This window comes from Heteronotia binoei, chromosome 7, assembly GCF_032191835.1.
Source record: "Heteronotia binoei isolate CCM8104 ecotype False Entrance Well chromosome 7, APGP_CSIRO_Hbin_v1, whole genome shotgun sequence".
Classification (NCBI taxonomy): Eukaryota; Metazoa; Chordata; class Lepidosauria; order Squamata; family Gekkonidae; genus Heteronotia; species Heteronotia binoei.
The window spans coordinates 126,576,769-126,600,680 of NC_083229.1; positions in this window are offsets into that span (position 1 = coordinate 126,576,769).

Sequence of the window (23,912 nt, forward strand, 5' to 3'; positions counted from 1 at the left end):
ACCATAAACTGTCTGAACTTTCCAGAAATTCACTGTATGCTGGCATCATGGACTGGGATTTTTGATTTTTTGCCCTTGAAAGGGCAGCTTCTGGGAGAGCTCTCTCAGCCCTACCTTCCACACAGGGTGTCTGTTGTGGGGGAAGGAAGGGAAAGGAGATTGTGAGCCACTCAGAGACTCTGAGATTCAGAGGGAAGGGTGGGATATGAATCCAATATATCATCATCAACAGCAACAACAACATCATCATCACCACCACCACCAACTTCTTCCTCTTCTTCTGCTTCTTCTTCTTCTGCTTCTGCTGCTGCTTCTTCTGCTTCTTCTTCAGCTTCTTCTTCTTCTGCTTCTGCTTCTTCTATATGGCACCCCTCATTTGAGGGGGAAAGGGAGACTGTCAGGATAATCCTTCGAAATGCGACCTGCCTTTGGGACCACTCTGGACAGGTCCTCTACTTAAGTTGTGCTGCTTGAGTTGCTCGAGCTCCAGAGCAATAACCCTCTTGCTATGCTGGCCAGGGGTAAGCCCACAAAAGAATGCTTAAGCCCTGGGGCAGATGGCTTGCCCATATGGCCAGAAGGGGTCTGGGGCAACCCCTGGCCTTGACCTATTCCACGCTGTGGGTTTGTCCTTGCCCAGGGCTTGTTTTCTAGCAGGGACGCCTTTGCATATTAGGCCACACCCTCCTGATGGAGCCAATCCTCCAAGAGCTTACAAGGCTCTTAGTACAAGGCCTACTGTAAGCTCTTAGAGGGCTGGCTACATCAGGGGGGCATGGTCTAATATGCAAAAGAATTCCTGCTACAAAAGAGAGAAGCCCTGCTCTTTACACAACAATTGTAAATAGTTCATAAAGTGGCCCTTAATAATCCCAAACCTGTGTCTGTCTCTTTCTTCCGACGGGGAGGGAGGTAGCGGCAACCAGACTGTGTATATATCATTTCTGAAATTAGCAGAAACACTAAACATATCATTTTATAGCTTTTAAGAGAAGGAAACGGGAATTTGTAAACACTGCTTTCGTGTTGCTTTGTAAAGGCGATGCAATAAGGCTTCCCTGTCAAAAATATTCAAAGATAAAATGAGCAGTTTTCCGTGTGCAATCTGCCTGGGTCTTTTTAGTGTGCGTTTCTCTCTTGCTCCTGCTCTCGCGCTCTCATTTTTATTTTGCCGATAAGTGAGAGATCTTTAAAGCTGTAAACCTAGCATTCCGGAAAACAGTTTTATCTAATATTTATAGCGCAGCAACTTAAGTAATATAATTTATGTGAAATTGGCTTGAATGTGACATGCGGTGGCGACAGATCATGGGAGAAAAGGAGCACGGCTTTATCCGTTACTTCTCATGCGTGCTTTCAAAGTTGGTATTTTTTTTTATTTTAAACTGAGCAACCCAGTTACCCTCAAAAGCTTCGGCTTGCATAAAGAATTGATGCTGATATTGCTCACGGCTGCGTAAATAATTCTAACCTTAAAGTAGAAATCGTTAAGTGGGGTCAGTGATATGATACAAAAAAAAAGGGGGGGGAAACCTTTACTGAATCTTGAGTGAATTATCATTATTATTAGATAGAACCTAAAGGCTCCCTTGGAAGCCAATACAGAAACAAGTAAACATTCAATGCGATCCTAAAACTAATGCAAAAACAAAAAAATGAATGCCACATTTTGATTATTTATACCTCGAAAGAGAAGAGCCCCATGGTGAAGAATAGTCGAGCTGCAGTACTGCAGTCGGAGCCCTCTGCTCACGACCTGAGTTCAATTCCAGCGGAAGCTGGGCTCAGGTAGCCAGCTCCAGGTTGACAGCCTTCCATCCTTCCGAGGTCAGTAAAATGAGTACCCAGCTTGCTGTGGTGGGGGGGTGGGGGGGAAGTGTAGATGACTGGGGAAGGCAACGGCAAACCACCCTGTTAAAAGTCTGCCGTGAAAACATTGTGAAAGCAATGTCACCCCAGAGTCAAAAACAACTGATGCTTGCACAGGGGACTACCTTTACCTTTTTACTTCGAATCACCTGGTCCTTAAATACAGGCTGAGTTTACATCTTTAAAATCCTGTGAGATACCATGACAGCATTCAAGCAGCGTACCTTCCAATCGCTGGCTTTCCCCATTTAGGGTTGTCAACCTCCAGGTGGGACCTGGAGATATTTTGCTAACCAATCTCCAGGGGACTGAGATCAGTTCCCCAGGAGAAAACAGCTGCTTTGGAGGGGGGAATCTATGTCATGCTGTGTCCCTCCCTTCCCCAAACGCCGCCCTCTCCAGGATCCACCCCTGTCTCAAAATCTCAAGTATTTCCTAACCCAGAGCTGGGTACCAATGTTCCCTCTAAGCGGTGGAGCCTTCTAAGCAAAAATTCTGCTTTGTGAGCTACTGATATTAAAGGTGTGAGCAACTGCAGAAGAGAGCCAGTTTGGTGTAGTGGTTAAGTGCATGGACTCTTATCTGGGAGAACCGGGTTTGATTCCCCTCCTCCACTTGCACCTGCTGGAATGGCTTTGGGTTAGCCATAGCTATCACAGAGGTTGTCCTAAAGGACAGCTGCTGTGAGAGCCCTCTCAGCCTCACCCACCTCACAGGGTGTCTGTTGTGGGGGGAGAAGATAAAGGAGATTGTAAGCCACTCTGAGTCTCTGATTCAGAGAGAAGGGCAGGGTATAAATCTGCAGTTCTTCTTCTAGTTTGCTCCAGGGTTATTGTTCCTGAGCTGAGACAAAAATGTTTGAGCTGGAAGCTAAAAAAATTGTTAGCTGGCTCACGTTAACTCAGCTTAGAGTTAACTCTGCTGGCTACCCAGTTGCCCCTAGGCTTGCCAGGTCTTACCGGGCTTCCAATGGGGGGCTTCTGGATTCATCTCTCATACATGCTTTGTGTCAAGGTGTTTCCACGTTGGTTCAGGTTTTATAAAAAGGTAGTTCCCTGTGCAAGCACCAGTCGTTTCTGACTCTGGGGTGACATTGCTTTCACAACGTTTTCACGGCAGACCTTCTACGGGGTGGTTTCCCTTCCCTTCCCCAGCCATCTATGCTTTCCCCCCAGCAAGCTGGATACTCATTTTATCGACCTTGGAAGGAGGGAAGGCTGAGTCAACCTCGAGCTGGCTACCTGAAAACCCAGCTTCTGCCGGGGATCGAACTCAGGTCGTGAGCAGAGCTTAGGACTGCGGTATTGCAGCTTTAACACTCTGCGCCACGGGGCTCAGATTTTATAACACTGTGCTATTATGCTTGCAGATGCAGCTGGCTGTTTAATCACGCATATTGTGTCTGTGAAACTTACAAGTATCCTTTCTCGCCCTGAGGTATTCGGTACGCCTGAGTATTCAAGTTTGCACTCTCAGAGACTATCGCTGTTTGCAGGTAGTGGTCACAGGGGCAGGGCCGTTGCTTCATTGGTAGAGGAAAAGGTGTTTGGTTTTTTTTTACTCAAATGAAGTAACGCTCTGAACTGACCTATGTACGTGATTTAGACTAAGACTCAGTTTAAGAACATAAGAGAAGCCATGTTGGATCAGGCCAGTGGCCCATCCAGTCCAACACTCTGTGTCACATAAGAACATAAGAGAAGCCATGTTGGATCAGGTCAATGGCCCATCCAGTCCAACACTCTGTGTCACATAAGAACATAAGAGAAGCCATGTTGGATCAGGCCAGTGGCCCATCCAGTCCAACACTCTGTGTCACAGAAGAACATAAGAGAAGCCATGTTGGATCAGGCCAGTGGCCTATCCAGTCCAACACTCTGTGTCACAGAAGAACATAAGAGAAGCCATGTTGGATCAGGCCAGTGGCCCATCCAGTCCAACACTCTGTGTCACAGAAGAACATAAGAGAAGCCATGTTGGATCAGGTCAATGGCCCATCCAGTCCAACACTCTGTGTCACATAAGAACATAAGAGAAGCCATGTTGGATCAGGCCAGTGGCCTATCCAGTCCAACACTCTGTGTCACAGAAGAACATAAGAGAAGCCATGTTGGATCAGGCCAGTGGCCCATCCAGTCCAACACTCTGTGTCACATAAGAACATAAGAGAAGCCATGTTGGATCAGGCCAGTGACCCATCCAGTCCAACACTCTGTGTCACAGAAGAACATAAGAGAAGCCATGTTGGATCAGGCCAGTGGCCCATCCAGTCCAACATTCTGTGTCACTGTTTTATTTACTCTTTGTTATATGCCAATAAAGGTGACTCCTGACTGACTGACTAGGACTCGTTACTTCTGTCAAGACATGATACAGCTTTGTTCCGGAAGACAGTATTTATGATCGAATAGACGTAGAGCTCACCATCAATGAAGGCTGTGTGTACTTGGCACTTTGTGCACATGGCAAGATGCTTGTCACCCAGGAGCGATGTCATCACGCCGGGCATCTCTGTCAAGCATCCTTGCCGCTCTTTTGTATTCTGTACTGTGTTGCAGATGCTTTGGATGTTCTTGTACTCTTGCTTTGGGAACTCTGGGGGAGTGCAACTGAGCCTGCGTCCCACCCCCCACCCCCCCGATGTAGCCAATCCTCCTGGAGCTTACAGTAGGCCCTGTACTAAGGCCACTGTAAGCTCCAGGAGGATTGGCTACATCAGAGGGTGTGTGGCCAAATATACAAAGGAGTTCTTGCTACAAAAAATAAAATCCTGACGTTATCTTTTTTTCAGAGACTTCTTGAATTACACATTGTCTGTCATAGGGGGGCTGGGTGAGAAATGTTTTGTATTGCTTTTTGTGGGCTTGGAGCTTAATATTTTGGTGGGCATTGTGACAGCCCTGAATGGGTATAAAGTCTGGCCAGCCACAGGTGAGCCACATATGACATGATTCATCACGCTACAGTTACCTGTCTCTCAATAAATGCAACCCTTTCTGCAAGTGAGAGAGGTCGGCTTACATTGAAGATAGTCCCACTGCCGGTCAAAAACTCTATGGTAGGTAACCATAGTTTAGTTATATCTACCTGTACGCATGTGGGGACCCTGGGAGTAAATGTATAACCAGTGCCATCAACAGTGGGCTACTAGTGTAAAAATGGAAAATGTCTATTGTTTATTATAACAAAGCAGGAGTCAAGTGGCACCGTTAAGACCAACAAGCTTTTATTCAGAATGTAAGCTTTCGTGCGCACGCACATTTCTTCAGGTGAGGAATGAAGTACAGTAAGCAGAGCTTAACTTTGTACCACTTTGCACTCTAAACCCCACCAGCTATATGCAGCTGTGCTCACTGTACCTCATTCCTCGTCTGAAGAAGTGTGCTTAGAGAGCACATGAAAGCTTACGTTCTGAATAAAAGTTTGTTGGTCTTAAAGGTGAACTTGACTCCTGATTTGTTCTACTGCTTCAGACCAACACGCCTGCCCATCTGGATTTATTATTATGTTTTTTATTAGTCGATATTACATTGCGTTTATGCTGTTGTAACCTGCCCTGAGCCTGCTTGTGGGAAAAGTGGGCTGGAAGCCAAATAAATTATTATTGTTATTATTATTAATTAATTATTATTAAATTCTTATGGCTTGAGCCCCTTTGGGTACCATGTGGAATGCAGAATGGGAGAAAGGGCTATAGATTTAATTTAATTTTTTAGATTTATATCCCACCCTATCCTGCAAGTGGGCTCAGGGCGGCTTACAACAATAAAACAGCAGAGCTAAAATAATATCATAAAAACAGACGTTACAAAAGAGGAGCAGTAAAAAAAACAGACATCACAAAGCAGACACAGGCGGTAAACAGCATGTGGCTGATGGCTAACAACATAACATAACACCATAATGGTGAAATGCTGGGGAAAGTGATGACTTTCAAAGGATGCCCGCTGGATTAATTAAAAGCCTGACGGAAGAGCTCCATCTTACGGAGCCTGCAAAACCTTGATAAGTCCCACAGGGCCTGGATCTCCAGCAGGAGTTCATTCCACCAGGTAGGGGCCCGGACCAAAAAGGCCCTGGCCTTTGTTGAACCCAGCCAGGTGTCCTTAGGACCAGGAACTATGAAGAGATGTTGAGCAGCAGACTTCAGAGCCTGGGGGGGGGGTCATATGGGGAGAAGCGGTCCCGAAGAGATGCAGGCCCCTGGCCCTAAAGGGCCTTAAAGATCAAAGAGAACTCCACTGAAGTTACAGATCCCTCCCCCCTTCACTTACAAAGGTAAACTTGCCTTTGCTCCTACAAAAGTGACATGCAACATATTGCTGGAAAGGAGCAAGAAAATGAATCTGTCAGAGACAGGGTCGGCTCTACATTGCCTGACACCCTAGGCAAGGCAAATTTCTGGTGCCCCTCACTGCACTGATGGTGTCACCGAGTCACATGGGGGGGTCACCCAATTTGGCACCCCTAGAAGGCCGGCACCCTAGGCAATAGCCTAGCTTGCCTAGTGGCAGGGTCGGCATTCAGAGCCAGCCCTAAACTGTCTGACACCCTAGGCAAAGCTAACTTCTGGCACCCCCCCTCACTGCACTGATAATGTCTCCGAGTCACATGGGGGGGCACCCAATTTGGCTCCCCCAGAAAGCCAGCGCCCTTGGCAACAGCCTAATTTGCCAAGTGGCAGAGCCGGTCCTAATCCACAATCTGACAAATGCCCAAGATGCTGTTTCCTTCAGTGGTCAATCAGATCCCCCCCAAAAAGCCCAGAAGAAGGGAAACGAGACCCTCTTGACTATTGCTCCCTTCCAACAACCACTGATGCTCTTCTCCAGCACGCCAGCTGTGATCACAGAGTGGCCATTAAGCAGTTGTGGCTAATAATCTTCAGCGTAAGCGAGCGGTTATCACCCCATCTTGCAGGCATAAATTTCATAACTCAATTTACAGGGAAAACATGGCGGTGTCGCCGCCGATTACCGCACCACATACCAGCATTCCTGTCAGGAAATACGGCCATTAGAGAGCGTGGACCGAAGGAAATTGCATTAAATAGAGAGCAATGATTAAATCCACAAGGGTTTGCTTCCCTGTCCAAAATATATACATATGCAATAAGCATCCCTAAGGCCAAATGGGTACGTTCTTATTGAGAGTAATGTTTTAAATATTACCCACTAATACACCTTCATTTCTCATGCAGAATCCAATTTCTATTTATTTGACTCCGAGGTTAGGCGAGGCATCTGTTTTCTCAAGCCAGCTCAATAGCAGAATGCAAAACTATGGACATTTGCGCTGATTTGTGGTAATCTATCATTTGCCCACTTGTGCGCGTTATTGAAATGTATTGCTTTTTCCTCCCACCATATAATTTTCTTCTGGTTGTTTCAGTGCAGGTTTTCCATTACCTGCGTTTCCATTACAGAAGCCTTTTTGATTCTAATCACACGTCCATTCCCGGCTGATTCAATGTTAGCTACTGAGATTTTTGTATCTACCAGATGTGAGAATATACCATAACAGCTTCTTGGGGTTTAAAGTGTCCATATCAGATTATTTGTTTGTTGCATTCAACTACATCATACTAGAGAACTGTTGTTGAGGATCTGGGTTGCTTGTTTCCAAATCAATATACGAAATGCATAAAAACATACACCTATCCGCCACGCTGGGCTACATAAGAACATAAGAGAAGCAGGGTTCCCTCTTAGCTGAGTTAGCATGAGCTAGCTCACAGATTTTTAGCCTCCAGCTCACACATTTTTGTCTTAGCTCAGGAAAAAATGGCCCCAGAGCACAATAATTTATGCATTAGCTCACAACCTTAATATCAGTAGCTCAAAAGTAGAAATTTTGCTCACAAGACTCTGCAGCTTAGAGGGAGCATTGAAGAGAAGCCATGTTGGATCAGGCCAATGGCTCATCCAGTCAAACACTCTGTGTCACACAGTGGCCAAAAAATCCAAGTTCCATCAGGAGGTCCACCAGTGGGGCCAGAAGCCCTCCCACTGTTGCCCCTCCCATGCACCCAGAATACAGAGCATCACTGCCCCCAGACAGAGAGTTCCAACGATAAACTGTGGCTAATAGCCACTGATGGACCTCTGCTCCATACGTTTATTCAATCTCCACCTGAAGCTGTCTATGCTTGTAGCTACCACAACCTCCTGTGGCAGTGAATTCCATGTGTTAATCACCCTTTGGGTGAAGAAGGACTTCCTTTTATCCGTTCTAACCCGACTGCTCAGCAATTTCATTGAGTGCCCAGGAGTTCTTGTATTGTGAGAAAAGGGGAAAAGTACTTCTTTCTCTCCCTTCTCTATCCCATGCATAATCTTGTAAACCTCTTATCATGTCACCCCTCAGTCGAGGTTTCTCCAAGCCCCAAGCATTTAACCTCGCTTCATAGGGAATGTGTTCCAACCCTTTAATCATTCTAGTTGCCCTTTTCTGCACTTTTCCCAATGCTATAATGCTTTTTCACCCCATCACAGTTAAGCCCCCTCCTTACTACAGCCCCCCCCCCACACACACACACATGCCTTGCATGCAGGTCTCAGATTCAGCAGGAGCTCACAGGAGCACAGCTCCTGAACCTTTCTGAGGGTTCCCCGTCTTCCTCCCCAACTACCTTGTCCCTTGAATAGTAGTTGCAGCTGCATAACAATCCCTGGATTAGGAGAGCGGGCAGCCAGCCAGCCACCAGGGGCTTTGCCACACCCCCAGTAGCCCTTATTAACCCCTGGAGAAGCCCACCCCACCCTTTCTCCACTTCTTATGTGATTTTGGGTGGCATGTGGCTTGCTCCCCCTCCCATTTTAGCATTTTATTGGGGGGGGGGTTTAAGGGGAAAGGGAAAGGAGGGAGAGGAAAAGGAAAAAGGGGGAATTTCCCATTTCACAAAACAGTGTTCCATTATGTCTTACACTTAATATTTTCACATGAAAGTCCATAAGATCATTAAATCATGTCTAAAAGTCTGCAGTTACATACATATTCTGTTCTTGTTCCTTTCATCATTATCAATAATTAATATACCTGTTTTCTGGCCTTTTGATGGGGGGGTGGGTGGCTCAGGAGAGCCCCAGGAGAGTGAGGCCTGCTTGGACTGGCTGGATTTCTAACCAGCCCAATCAGGCCTCGCTCACCTGGGGCTCTCCTTTCTTGTATCGGGTTTCTTTTGGCTGAGGAGGTGGGGTGGCATATGTTAATGAGTTATGCTAATGAGCTCCATCACCTATTTTTCTAGAAAACGACCCCTGCTTGCATGTATGTAGGTCCTCAGCATAGCCTTTTCGGTGGATTCCCTTTTTTCACCAGCAGAAAAGCTAGTTGGATTCAACTATGATCCCCCCCCCCCCAAAAAAAAATGTTGATTGAAGAAGAAGAAGAAGAAGAAGAAGATGATGATGATGATATTGGATTTATATCCCGCCCTCCACTCCAAAGAGTCTCAGAGCGGCTCACAATCTCCTTTCCCTTCCTCCCCCACAACAGACACCCGGTGAGGTAGATGAAGATATTGGATTTATATCCCACCCTCCACTCCGCAGTCTCAGAGCGGCTCACAATTTCCTTTACCTTCCTCCCCCACAACAGACACCCTGTGAGATAGATGAAGATATTGGATTTATATCCCGCCCTCCACTCCAAAGAGTCTCAGAGCGGCTCACAATCTCCTTTACCTCCCCCCCCCACAACAGACACCCTGTGAGGTAGATGAAGATTTTGGATTTATATCCCGCCCTTCACTCCGAAGAGTCTCAGAGCGGCTCACAATCTCCTTTACCTTCCTCCCCCACAACAGACACCCTGTGAGGTGTGTGGGGCTGAGGGGGCTCTCACAGCAGCTGCCCTTTCAAGGACAGCCTCTGCCAGAGCGATGGCTGACCCAAGGCCATGCTAGCAGGTGCAAGTGGAGGAGTGGGGAATCAAACCCGGTTCTCCCAGATAAGAGTCCGCACACTTAACCACACCAAACTGGCTCTCCCTGAAGATAAAAGGAAGTAAACTTATTCCTATAACAGATAAAAAGAAGTACTTCTTCGCCCAAGGAGTGATTAATATGTGGAATTCATTGCTGAGAGAAGCAGTGGCAACTACAAGCATAGACAGCTCCAAGACGGGATTGGATAAATGTGTGGAGCAGAGGTCCTTCAGCTGTTAGCCACAAGGTACAGATGGAACACAGTCTGAGGCAGAGATGCTCTAGATTTTTGGAGCAACAGCGGGAGGACTTCTGGAATTTTGGTCTCACTGGTGGACCTCCTGATGGCACTTGGGTTCTGGCCACTGTGAGACATGATATGTCGAACTGGATGAGCAAATGGCCTGATCTAACCTGACTTCTTTTATGTTCTAATGACATGTGGCTACATTAATAATATTTTAGAGCTCATGCAGAGAGAAGAGTGCCACTAGGTATGTAACTTTCTACCAATAAGTAGAGTTACCTGTAGATTTTACCATGAAAGAACATTCATTGCACTGGTAAGTCTATCTTTCCAAAGGGATGCTTGCACTTATCATAGGTCTTGATCAGTTGTGAACTGGGCTTTGATTTGATTCTGCATAATGAGCCATGGCTGAGAACATGTGGTTCGGATGAGAATGTGTAACTAGCCCAAGGTCACCCAGTGAGATTTCAGAGTAGAGTGGGGATTCAAACCTGGCTCCTGTACTGAGACTCTAGCCATGATACCTCCCTGGCTTCATGGGGTGGCTGCTGTTGAGCAGTAGGAAGCAGCTAGGATAGGGCTGCCAAGTCCCCAGGAGCTGCTCTATGTATTAGGCCACACACTCTTCACCCAGGAGGTTCCCAACCCACTGGTCCACATTGGGCCGGCAGCGGGGACCTCTCCCTACATCGCCGGTGTGATGACATCACCTGGAAGTGACGTCAGTGCACCGGCGACAGCGTGCAGCAGCAGCTTTAGGCATTTTTGGGGAAACTCTATGGTTTTCCTGGATTCTCTAGCCATTTGGGAGGGAAAGTCATCTGTTCCGGGACGATGAGAACTTGGCAACCCTAAGCTAGGATTTGGGTGACTCATGGAAGTAGGATGCTAGCAAATTGCATGGTGGTTGTGCTGCTAGGTCTGGCCTTAATGAGCCTTCTTCAAAGGTCAAAGCAACCGCGGAAAGGGCCCGATCCTCCCTTTGTCATTTGCTGACAGTACCCAAGCCTGCAACTGGCAACATTGTTGTGGTTGCCAGGTTGGGTTCCCGACCTCCCACTGGAGTTGGGGTTTCCCTCAATTTTGGGGCCTCCAACCCACTGGCACGGGATTGGCCAGTGGGGGAGCCCCACCCCCAAAGAGCTCCATTGGCACCTGCCATGCCTGGCATGATGATGTCACCCCGAAGTGATGTAATGTAGTCAGGCACATTGCATGGGGACGCTCTAGCATTTTGGTAAAAACCTTTATGGTGCCATAGAGGGAAGTCCCCCCAGTGGCAGCCAGGCAAGACCTGGCAAACTTATTACTTATTTTTATTTATTGATTATTTTGTACATTTTTAGTCTGCCCTTTCCCATAAGGGCTCAGGGCAGATTCCAACAGTACACAGTAAAATCAACAATAAAACATCAGAAGAGTTAAAACAATTAAACCAATAGATTACAATTAATTATTTGGCACGGATGGTTTAAGCACAAGGGGCGCGATTATCATGGGCATCCTTAAGTGGCCAGGCAACGGCCACAGAAGGCATTTGCTTCTATTATTTGAGGGAGAGGGTAACCTTCCAGGTTTTTTTCCCCCCATTTCAGGTTTTCCCCACAAAGTTGGGGCTTTCCTTGGGTTTGCAGAAAAGCCTTTCTCGTCTATCCATAGCTCCAGTCTCTGGATTTAAGTATCCCCAAATGGGGCCACAAGAGCCCCTTGGCACAAAGCGGAAAGCTGCAGCACTGCAGTCCAAGCTCTGTTTACTACTTGGGCTCAGCTAGCTCTCCTAATCCAGGGATTGCTGCTAGGCTCAGGTAGCCGGCTCCAGGTTGACTCAGCCTTCCATCCTTCCGAGGTCTTTAAAATGAGTCCCCAGCTTGGTGGGGATAAAGTGTAGATGACTGGGGAAGGCAATGGCAAACCATAAAAAGTCTACCAAAAAAATGTTGTAATATGACATCACCCCATGGGTTGTTAACTTTACCTTTTTAAATGGGTCTGTATCGGGAATCAAATCTATCGATTGATTAGAATGCACAATATTTATTTTATCCTCTGACTTCTTTGGTTTCATTCTAGTGTTTTAATTGTGAGTCAGCTTCATCATGTCTCTGGAGAGCTGACGTAAAGGTTTTCTAAGTAAATAAAATAATCAGCCCAAACCGGGTTTGCTTTCTCCAGTTGTCTTGAAATGGAGAACCAATAGCCTCTTCGGTGAGGACAACAATTCTTGGGGATTTCTTTCCATTTGGACTGGCAGGGTGGGAGTGGGGAGAGTTACATCTGGAATGTGTGTATCTAATTGAAACCAAGGGAAACACAATGAAGAGAATGTAAATGTAGTAAAAATAGTAAAGGGGAAAAACATAAGAACATAAGAGAAGCCATGCTGGATCAGGTCAATGGCCCATCCAGTCTAACACTCTGTGTTACACAGTGGCCAAAAAAAATTATAATAATATAATATAATATATATACACATTGTGGCTAATAGACACTGATGGACCTCTGCTCCATATTTTTATCCAATCCCCTCTTGAAGCTGGCTAGGCTTGTAGCCACCACCACCTCCTGTGGCAGTGAATTCCACGTGTTAATCACCCTTTGGGTGAAGAAGTACTTCCTGTTATCTGTTCTAACCCAACTGCTCAGCAGTTTCATCAAATGCCCACGAGTTCTTGTATTGTGAGAAAGGGAGAAAAGGACTTCTTTCTCTACTTTCTCCATACCATGCATAATCTTGTAAACTTCTCTCATGTCACCCCGCAGGCGACGTTTCTCCAAGCTAAAGAGCCCCAAGTGTTTCAACCTTTCTTCATAGGGAAATTGTCCCAACCCTTTAATCATTCTAGTTGCCCTTTTCTGCACTTTTTCCAATGCTATAATATCCTTTTTGAAGTGCGGTGACCAGAACTGCACACAGTATTCCAAATGAGACCGCACCATCGATTTATACAGGGGCATTATGATACTGGCTGATTTGTTTTCAATTCCCTTCCTAATAATTCCCAGCATGGCGTTGGCCTTTTTTATTGCAATCGCACACCGTCTTGACATTTTCAGTGAGTTATCTACCACGACCCCAAGATCTCTCTCTTGGTCAGTCTCTGCCAGTTCACACCCCATCAACTTGTATTAAATTTAAAAAAAACAAAACAAAAGCACCCTAAAACAGGGGTGTCAAACTCCTTTGTTATGAGGGCCAGATCTGACATAAATGAGACCTGCTTGGGTTGGGCCAAGCCATGTCAGGCTGGGCCATGTGTGTACCTATTTAAGATTTGGTAGCAGAGATATAAATTTTATAAAGAACACAGACAAACACACACGCATATATATATTAAAAACTTAAAACATGCTTAAAACGTTAGCACTCATTTGTCTTAAAGATGCTTTCTTTGTATTTCTCCCATGGGAACCAGGGAGCTGGGCAAAGGAAGCTCTGGCTCTTTTCTTCCTTCCTCGGGGACCAGGAGGGGGACGAGTCTCAGCCAATAGAAGGAAGAGAGGCTTGGTTCAATAGCTCTGCTGTGCAATTGAGAGAGCCTGACAAAGCAAGCTATCCCTCTCCTCCTTCCTCCCCAAGGGAGGCGCCTCAGCCAAGGGAGAAAATAGAAGTTTTGCTCTGTAGTTGCTGTGCAATTGAGCAAGCCTGGCAAAGCAAGCTGTGGTGCAGAAGGAAGCAAGAGAGAGGTAGACGGAAGCAGATGACAGCCAGTTCCTCGCAAGCCTGATAGATTCAGCCCCTGAGCTGCAAGTTTGACACCCCTGCCCTAAAATATCTCAGACTAAAAATGAAACCGCAATACTTTGCACATTTCTATTGTACAAACAGTTACCTTTTGTGGGTACTCTTCCAGATCAATGTCTCCCTTGGCTGTGCCTTCTTCTGCCTTCCTGAGTCACCCACATGGGTTTTCCCACACAGTGAGGAATCATATAGTGAATGGAAATAGAATAATACCATAGTACTGCCAATGGCATGACAACACTACTGGAAATTAGTAAAGGAAGCCATGTGGATTGACAGAACATAGAAGAAATGACTATGGGATGATATTGAAGAGCAGTTGACCTTCATTGACAGGGTGGGGAACCAGGGAGTACAAGATGGCTTCATTCTCCCTGTCTGTTTTCATGGTTCCAGCTGAGACTCCAGGGCAAGCAAGGAACTTCGATGCAGAGAGGGGAAGAGGGGAGAGCCAGTTTGGTGTAGTGGTTAAGTGTGCAGAGTCTTATCTGGGAGAACCGGGTTTGATTCCCCACTCCTCTACTTGCACCTGCTGGAATGGCCTTGGGTCAGCCATAGCTCTGGCAGAGGTTGTCCTTCAAAGGGCAGCTGCTGTGAGAGACCTCTCAGCCCCACCCATCTCACAGGGTGTCTGTTGTGGGGGAGGAAGGTAAAGGAGATTGTGAGCCGCTCTGAGACTCTTTGGAGTGGAGGGCGGGATATTAACCCAATATCTTCATCTACCTCACAGGGTGTCTGTTGTGGGGGAGTAAGGGAAAGGAGATTGTGAGCCGCTCTGAGACTCTTCGGAGTGGAGGGCGGGATATAAATCCAATATCTTCATCTTCATCTTCACTATACCTTGTGCGTTGTTTTTCAGAATGGAGAGGATCTGGAGCCTGACATTTGGCCCATTATATGGGACAGCTCCGTGGTGCAGAGTGGTATGCTGTAGTACTGCAGTCCAAGCTCTGTTCATGACCTGAGTTTTATCCTGGTGGAACTGGGTACAGGTAGCTGGCTCAAGGTTGACTCATCCTCCCATCCTTCTGAGGTTGGTAAAATGAGCACCCAGCTTGCTGAGGGATAAAGTGTAGATGACTGGGGAAGGCAATGGCAAACCACCTAGTAACAAAAAGTCTGCCAAGAAGACGTCATGATGTGACATCACCCCATGGGTCGGTAAAGACTTGGTGCTTGCACAGGGGACTGCGTTTACCTTTTTATAGGACAGCCTTAATTGCGTGCATGGGCTAAAACTTTCCTGACTTCCACTCCCGTTCCCCATTCGGCTGATAGCTTGGCTACTCTGCCCTCACCACATTTGCTGCCAGTCTCTTTTTAAAGGGTTTGCTCAGTGATGTAGAGAAACTTTTTTGTTGCCTGGCCTGTGCTGATGTCCTTCTGCAATCAAGGCTCCCAAAAGAGTGGTTGACAACCTGAAGACTGGGGCCGGACTCATGGCCCACTTGCCGCAGGCTGGGCAAGCCTGGGAGAACATCCACTTTCAGACATACGGTAACATTTATGCAAACGAGACTTGCAGCGCATTTGCCCTGGAGTCTCAGCTGGAGCCATGAAGGCAGACAGGGAGAATGCATTTTCCATCAAAGTCAAAAGGCCCGTTGTGAACAAAGGGAGAATTTCAGTTCAGCCCGGCTTTCGGGTGTGGTAAATGTTCTGTTGGTGGCATGAGATTGATGACGGCTCCTTCATGAATGTATCCATTACTGGACATTACGATTCTCCAGCCATATGTGTGCTTGTTCAAGCCTTCCGCTTCTTGCTGACTCCACACCAGCCCTTCTTGTCAAACCATACTTTTTGGGAAAGCCTTCTGCTTTCTCTAAAAATGTGCTCTGTTTTGAATGTAGAACACCTTAACATAAGAACATAAGAGAAGCCATGTTGGATCAGGCCAACGGCCCATCCAGTCCAACACTCTGTATCACACAGTGGCCAATAATTTATACATACACACACACACACACACACATATATATATATATACACACTGTGGCTAATAGCCACTGATGGACCTCTGCTCCATATTTTTATCTAACCCCCTCTTGAAGCTGGCTATGCCTGTAGCCGCCACCACCTCCTGTGGCAGTGAATTCCACATGTTAAGCACCCTTTGGGTGAAGAAGTACCTTCCAGGATGGAAGTCCACTGCAAGCCCCAGAAACTGATACACACAGGGGTCGTTTTGTAGAAAAGTAGGTGGTGGAGCTCATTAGCATAACTCATTAGCATATGCTGCCCCACCACCAGCCAAAAGCAATCCAGTGCAAGAAAGGAGAGCCCCGGGTGAGCGAGGCCTGATTGGGCTGGCTAGAGATCTGCCGCCCCCCAGTCAAAAGGCCAGCAAGCCACCCATCACCCAAAATCACATAAAAATTTAATGTGATTTTTCGATTTATACCCCGCCCTGTCCTGAAAGTGGGCTTTGGGCAGCTTACAACATTAAAAAAAAAAAAAAAAAACCTTACAAAACATCAAACAAACTACATCCAAGCCAAATAATTTCATAATTACGGCATTAACAGAAACCATGATCCACATCATTGGCAACAAGTCATAAACCACATATCAGCCAGTAGTGTTCAGCATAGCATAAGCACCTAGATGGTAAGGTGCTAATAAGGTGCTGGGGGAAGCAATGACTTCTGTGGAGACCCTCTGGATCAATTAAAAACCTGACGGAAGAGCTCCCTCTTACAGGAGTGGAGAAAGGAAGGTGCGGACTTCTGCAGGGGTTAATGAGGGCTGCTGGGGGTGTGGCAAAGACCCTGGTGGCTGGCTGGCTGGCTGGCTGCCCGCTCTCCTAATCCAGGGATTGTTATGCAGCTGCGCCTACTATTCAATGGACAAGGCAGGTGGGGAGGAAGAGGGGGAACCCTCAGAAAGGCTCAGGAGCTGTGCTCCTGCAAGCTCCCACTGAATTCAAGGCCTGCACACACGTGAAGCTGCCTTATACTGAATCCAACTCTTGTTCCATCAAATCAGTCTTGTCTACTCTGTCCGGCCGTGGTTCTCCATGATCTCAGGCAGAGGTCTTTCACCTCACCTTCTACCTAATGCCTTTAACGAAGAGATGCCAGGAACTGAACCTAGGATTCTCTGCATGCCAAGCAGATGCTCTACCAGTGAGCCATGGCCCCTCCCCTAAATGATAATTTTTAACCATGCTAGTCCTGTTGACTGGAAGTAGCTCAGGGAATTATTATCAGGGGTCATTTTTTTGTTGAAGAAGAGGTGCCGGAGCTCATTAGCACAACTCATTTGCATATGCCGCATACCCCTGGCATCACCGGAAGGTGGACTAAATTAGATAAGCTCAACATCTACCTTAAAATGATTCTTGAATGGCAATTGCCATAATAAAACCTTATTCCCATCATATTTTTTAAATGACTTTCTCCTATGTGGCCACAGTGGCATGAGAACATAAGAACATAAGAGAAGCCCTGTTGGATCAGGCCAATGGCCCATCCAGTCCAACACTCTGAGACACATAAGAACATAAGAGAAGCCATGTCGGATCAGGCCAATGGCCCATCCAGTCCAACACTCTGTGTCACATAAGAACATAAGAGAAGCCCTGTTGGATCAGGCCAATGGCCCATCCAGTCCAACACTCTGTGTCACATAAGAACATAAGAGAAGCCATGTTGGATCAGGCCAATGGCCCATCCAGTCCAACACTCTGAGTCACATAAGAACATAAGAGAAGCCATGTTGGATCAGGCCACACACACACTGTGGCTAATAGCCACTGATGGACCTATACTCCATATTTTTATCTAAACCCCTCTTGAAGCTGGCTATGTTTGTAGCCGCCACCACCTCCTGTAGCAGTGAATTCCACCTGTTAATCACCCTTTGGGTGAAGAAAGACTTCCTTTTATCCGTTTTAACCTGTCTGCTCAGCAATTTCATCGAATGCCCATGAGTTCTTGTATTGTGAGAAAGGGAGAAAAGTACTTCTTTCTCTACTTTCTCCATCCCATGCATTATCTTGTAAACCTCTATCATGTCACCCCGCAGTCGACATTTCTCCAAGCTAAAGAGTCCCAAGCGTTTCAACCTGGAAGATTTCCATCTGTCTACTTTACATGTTTTGGTTATTTTCCCATTTTTTTGTGAGGGGGAAATCTTAGAAAGATAGTCAAATCTTAGAGCTCAGCAAAATTCTCACAGGGGGTTTGAACAATGGAGCCCAGAAGCAATTATTTATTTTTTGAGGGGGGTGGGGTGGTAAAAAAGAAAAAGCAGCCCCGTGGCGCAGAGTGATAAAGCTGCAGTACTGCAGTCCGAGCTGTCTGCTCATGACCTGAGTTCAATTCTGGTGGAAGCTGGGTTCAGGTAGCTGACTCAAGGTTGACTCAGTCTTCCATCCTTCCGGGGTCGGTAAAATGAGTACCCAGCTTGCTGACAGATAGACATAACCTTTATTGGCATAACAGAAAAAACAAGATCCAAAGGAACTTCATAATGGGACGAACAAACCACAGTAATTTGCAAGCACAACCAGCATGGGAATACAAACTAACTCCACTTAACTAAGAAAAGTGGGGCGAGGTATTCTTGCTGGGCTTGCTGAGAGGAAAGTGTAGACGACTGGGGAAGGCAATGGCAAACCACCCTGTAAAAAGTCTGCCGCGAAAACATCGTGGTGCGATGTCACCCCAGAGTCAGAAACGACTGGCGCTTGCAGTTTAAGGTAGATGCTGAGCTGTTCTAATTTAGGACTACTTTTTTTTTTTTAAGAAAGAAAAAGCACAATGACATTTAGAAGTTCCAAATCTCCACTCCTGCGAGATCCTGCCCAAAACGAGGCTGGATTATTGTTATTCATACTGGACAATCAGCTAGTATTATAATTGTAACGAAATGCATTTGGGTTAGATGCCGGTTTCATTCTCTAGACTGTGTGCTTTTTAAAGGGAGAGGGCTGCAGAGATACAATTAAAGTTGTTGACATGAGCAGCTTTGCTCCAGCAACGACACACTGGTGTCTTGCAGGTTGTCAAATAATGTCCCCGGTTCTGGGTCATCGTGTCTCCGTTTCCATTGGGGACATCGGCTTGCATGAGCTAATGGGGGGAATCGTGAAATGATGCTTGGAGCTCCAGGCAAAGATGGCTCCCTGCTGAAGCATTTAAGCAAATAGATGGCACAGCTGTTCAGGTCCCCCCCCCCACGTGCTTGTCAGCTGAGACAACCAAGGTGACAAAAGAAGTTAACATCCCCATTATACAGGGAAAAAATAATAATATCCAGCTGCGTAGATTTGTAAACTCACTTTAGGCTGTTCAGAGCCATCAATTCAAACTAGCTGGGTGGAAGCAAAATCCCATACATTCCACCCTCAGAAGCAATACATGTATCTCTTGCTTGAAATTTCATTTCATTTATCTACTTACTTTAGATTTATGTGGAATCATAGTTGGAAGTATGATGGGAATGACCTCCACTTCCTCACAGCTGATGTTGCTCAGCCTCTATTAAAGTGTCAGTCCTCTCCCCCTCCGATATTATAGGCCAGTCAAAATGATTCTGTTTTGCAGGCCCTGCAGGATTGGGAATGATTCCGTAGGTCTCTTATAGCCTCTGGGAGGGTGTTCCACATTGTCGGTGCTGCCACCGAGAAGGCCCTGGCCCTTGTAGAACTCAGTCCGGCCTCCCTTGGTATGGGGACAGAGAGATTTTGTGCTCCCAAACACAGTGCTCTCTGGGGAGCATATGGGGGATGGCGGTTCTGTAGATATACAGGCCCTCGGCCATATAGGGCTTTAAAGGTCAATACCAGCACCTCAAATCAGATTTGGAATGCAATAGGCAGTCAGACTAAACTAAATAAAAAAATCTGCACAGCAACCAAATCTCCAATGGCCAGTTAGAAGTTATGTTGGTCAGAACCCCTACCTGGCTCTGCCCATTTTAAAAAAATACCTGGCAGGCATTACAAAAGGTGTTAGTGCCCTCGGGCACCACACTGGAGATCTTTGCTCTAGTCCCTGCCCACCCCATAAGAGAAGCCATGTTGGATCAGGAATGGCCATGTAGTCCTACTCTCTGTGTCACACAGTGGCCAAAACCCAGGTGCCATCAGCAGGGCCAAAACACCAGAAGCCCTCCCACTGTTGCCCCTCAAGCACCAAGAATATAGAGCATCACTGCCCCAGACATAAGGACATAAGAGAAGTCATCTTGGATCAGGCCAGTGGCTCATCCAGTTCAACACTCTCTGTCCACCAGTGGAACCAAAACTCCAGAAGCCCTTCCACTGTTGTTCCCCAAGCACCAAATATACAGAGTACCACTGCCTCAGACATAGGAACCTAAGAGGAGCCATGTTGGATTAGGCCAATGGCCCATCCAGTCCAACATTCTATGTCACAGAGTGGCCAAAACCCAGGGGCCGTCAAGAGATCCACCAGTGGGGCCAGAACTCCAGAAGCCTTCCCACAGTTGCCCCCAAACACCAAGAATACAGAGCCTCACTGCCCCAGACACAATGTTCCATCCAGGTGTCAGATTCAGTGCGAGCTCACAGGAGCACAGCTCCTGAACCTTTCTGAGAGTTCCATGTCCTCCTTCCATATCAATATGCACAGGTGCCAGGAAGGTTAGATGAGCACTCTGCACTTCAAAGGCTTCAATAGTCTTTGGAATTCTTGGGAACATCTCTCCCCACCCCCCTCCCTTTTCCCTTGCAGGGTGCCTTGGTTAGTAGCACAGGATTTTAATATATAGTTGGGTTAGTAAGCAATGATTAATAAGTTTAGCAAATAAAGGTAACTTCAATGAAACATAGTCTGACAGTAAGGCTTTGAATGTCAATACTAGAACCTTAAAGTGAATCCGATACTCAACTGGTAACCAGTGCAATTTGCCCAGCATCTGTTGACTGCTTGCCCATAGAAGCAATCCAGTTAGGAGCTGTGTTGTCTCATTTTGCACCAGTTGGAGTTTATTATATCACAAAGCCAATTCAGAGCAAGCGTCATGTTACATGCCCCCATTCTAAATAGGTGATCCCCCCACACACACCTTCTGTTTTACAGGCTTCTACAAAGTTGCTGCATTTCAGCAGGAGGCGTTGGAAAACATGATGCACACACAGAGAGCTCAGTTCTTGCTTCTTTGGGGTACTTCATTCTCACAACATACTTAAACTGTCTGATTTGTTAGATAGACATTTCTTCCTTGTTTCTTTTTTTTTCTTCCTTCCAGCAAAACAAAGATAAGAAAACAGTGTTAGGAAATAAATAATAACTGCTGAAAAGACTTCAAAATGGACTATATGTCGAACCATGAAGAGAATTAATTAGACCCTTCTGATCAAAAGTATTCAGGCAGGAGTAAGACTTGTTTGCAGACGTGTTCATTAAATAGTGGAAGTAAATATAATATCAATAGCTGGAATGGTACCAATGTTTACATTCTTCTCACACCAGGATTTACTGAAGTGTAGTTTAGGGGTGAACCTTTTCTCTGAGGCACTGGATAGCCTGAAGCTTACACGTTTCTCTGCTCGACTGTACTGCTTTGAAAGAGCTTGTAAGGTGTACTTAATATATTTGCTAACCTTTCTTGTGCTTTGACAGACAGATCTACAGGTAAAGTCTGCTGAATTACATGAACAGATGGTGTGTGTATGCTGGTGACTAATTTTCATATGGAAGGGGTTTCTGTGCTTATCTTTGCATATATATATATATATATATATATATATATATATATATATATATATATATATATATATCCACACACACGCACACAAAAGAATCATAGAAACCCTTCCATATGATAGATGAGAGAGAGAGATGATAGATAGACAGATGACAGACAGACAGATGATTGATGGATAGATACAGGGCATTTTTTGAGCAGGAATGCAGTTCTGGCTGGCTTGGTGCCAGAGGGTGTGGCCTAATAGCCAAATAAGTTCCTGCTAGGCTTTTTCTAAAAAAAAAAACCCTGTGTAAAACAAGGGTGACTTCAGGGGGTGTGGCCTAATAGTCAAATGAGTTCCTGCTGGGCTTTTTTTTAAGAGACAGACAGACAGACAGACACAGAGATAGATAGATAGATAGATAGATAGATAGATAGATAGATAGATAGATAGATAGATAGATAGATAGATAGATAGATAGATAGATAGATAGATAGATGATAGATGGATGGATGCCTCATTTTGGGCAGGAGCTCACAGGAGCAGAGCTCCAGAACCTCTAAACGTTATCGTGTTCTTTCTTTTTCCCCATCCACCAAATAATTGCTTCTGGGCTCCATTGTTCAACCCCCCTGTGAGAATTTTGCTGAACTTTGATAAATTTTCTAACATCCTCCCCCCCCCCCCCCCAAAAAAAAGGGAAAATAACCAAAACATAGAAAGCAGATGGATGGAAATAATCATCATGCCACTATGGCCACATAGGAGAAAGTAACTGAAAAAGTATAACGGGAGTAAAGTTTTATCATGACAATTATAATTCAAGAATCATTTTGAGGTAGATGCTGAGCTGATCTAATGTAGTACAACTTCCGGTGCATATGCAAGTGAGTTATGCAAATGAGTTGTGCTAATGAGAGATCAATTGATTGATGGAGGGCTTTTTTGTAACAGGAACTCCTTTGAATATTAGGCTCCACACCCCTGATGCAGCCAATCCTCCAAGAGCTTACTGTAGGCCCTGCAAGAAGAGCCCTGTAAACTCTTGGAGGAGAACTTGCAAAGCCCTGGAGAAAGAGAGAGAGGGAGGGAGATGCACAGATAGGAATTCGGTAGGTAGAAAACCAGGTAGACAGATTAAAAGTTTCTGCAACCCAGTCCTGCAACCCACAATTAAAAAAAAAATGCATGGGAACTACAGCAGATGCAATCCAAAAAGGAAGGTTTTCTTCCACTCTGGTTGCCTTCTGAAACTAAGATTTGGCTCAGAAATGATCAATCAGGTCCTGTAGAAGGGTGTGTGCACACAAAAGCTTATACCCGGAATTAAATTTCTTGGTCTTAAAGGTGTCCCCAGACTCAAATCCAAATCCTGGTTCGCTTTGACAATTGCTGGCTACATCACCTTTGCTCAGGTTGGAATCTGTCAAGCATTGTATACCCATTCTATATTACAGAAGCCAGATCTTAGAATTGTTACTTTTATATTATAGAATTCCGATTGTAGAGTTGTTACTAACCCAAAGTTAAAATGTGAGCACATCAAAGTAGCAGCCCCCACCTTTCTTCTTTCGCTTTTACTAACAGATGCAGGAATGTCCTCTTTGAAGATAAGACCTCCTGGGACTTGTTCCCAGGCCCAGCCAGGCCTGAACCCAGGATGTGCTAGTCACAATATAGATAAGGAGCCCAGGGTGTGAATTTCACACGTGAATGTAGAATTGTTTATAGAACCTTTGATGTGCCATTTTAAAGCTTGTATTCTAGTGCTACAAAGTATCAGTCCCAATCTTCAGCTCGAATGAGCCACATGGATTATCAATAAACCTAACTTTGTTTCAAAATCCAAGGACTGGTTATTTTGAAATCTCATGCTTGACAGGAATTTTCCTAGTCAGACTGAGTATGCAAGTGTTGGCAGAGAACAAGCCAAGATTAAGCCAGCTCAGGGCTGCCTAGGGCTGCTAAGCTCGCGGTCCAAACAATGGAAGTTAAGCAACTACTGTGATAAATAACAAAATTTATTATAACCATTTAAAAATCTTCATATATTTTAATGTTCCACATTTAAAATGTTGCATAGTTCATGTTGTAATGAAGGTCCAATTTAAATATCCATTCATGTCTTTTAATACTTCATATTATAAATTTTGTATACTTCACGTTGTAACAGAGGTCCAAGAACTCGTGGGCATTCGATGAAATTGCTAAGCAGAAAGGTTAAAACGGATAAAAGGAAGTACTTCTTCACCCAAAGGGTGATTAACATGTGGAATTCACTGCCACAGGAGGTGGTGACGGCCACAAGTATAGCCACCTTCAAGAGGGGTTTAGATAAAAATATGGAGCACAGGTCCATCAGTGGCTATTAGCCACAGTGTATGTGTGTATATAAAAAATTTTTTGCCACTGTGTGACACAGAGTGTTGGACTTGATGGGCCGTTGGCCTGATCCAACATG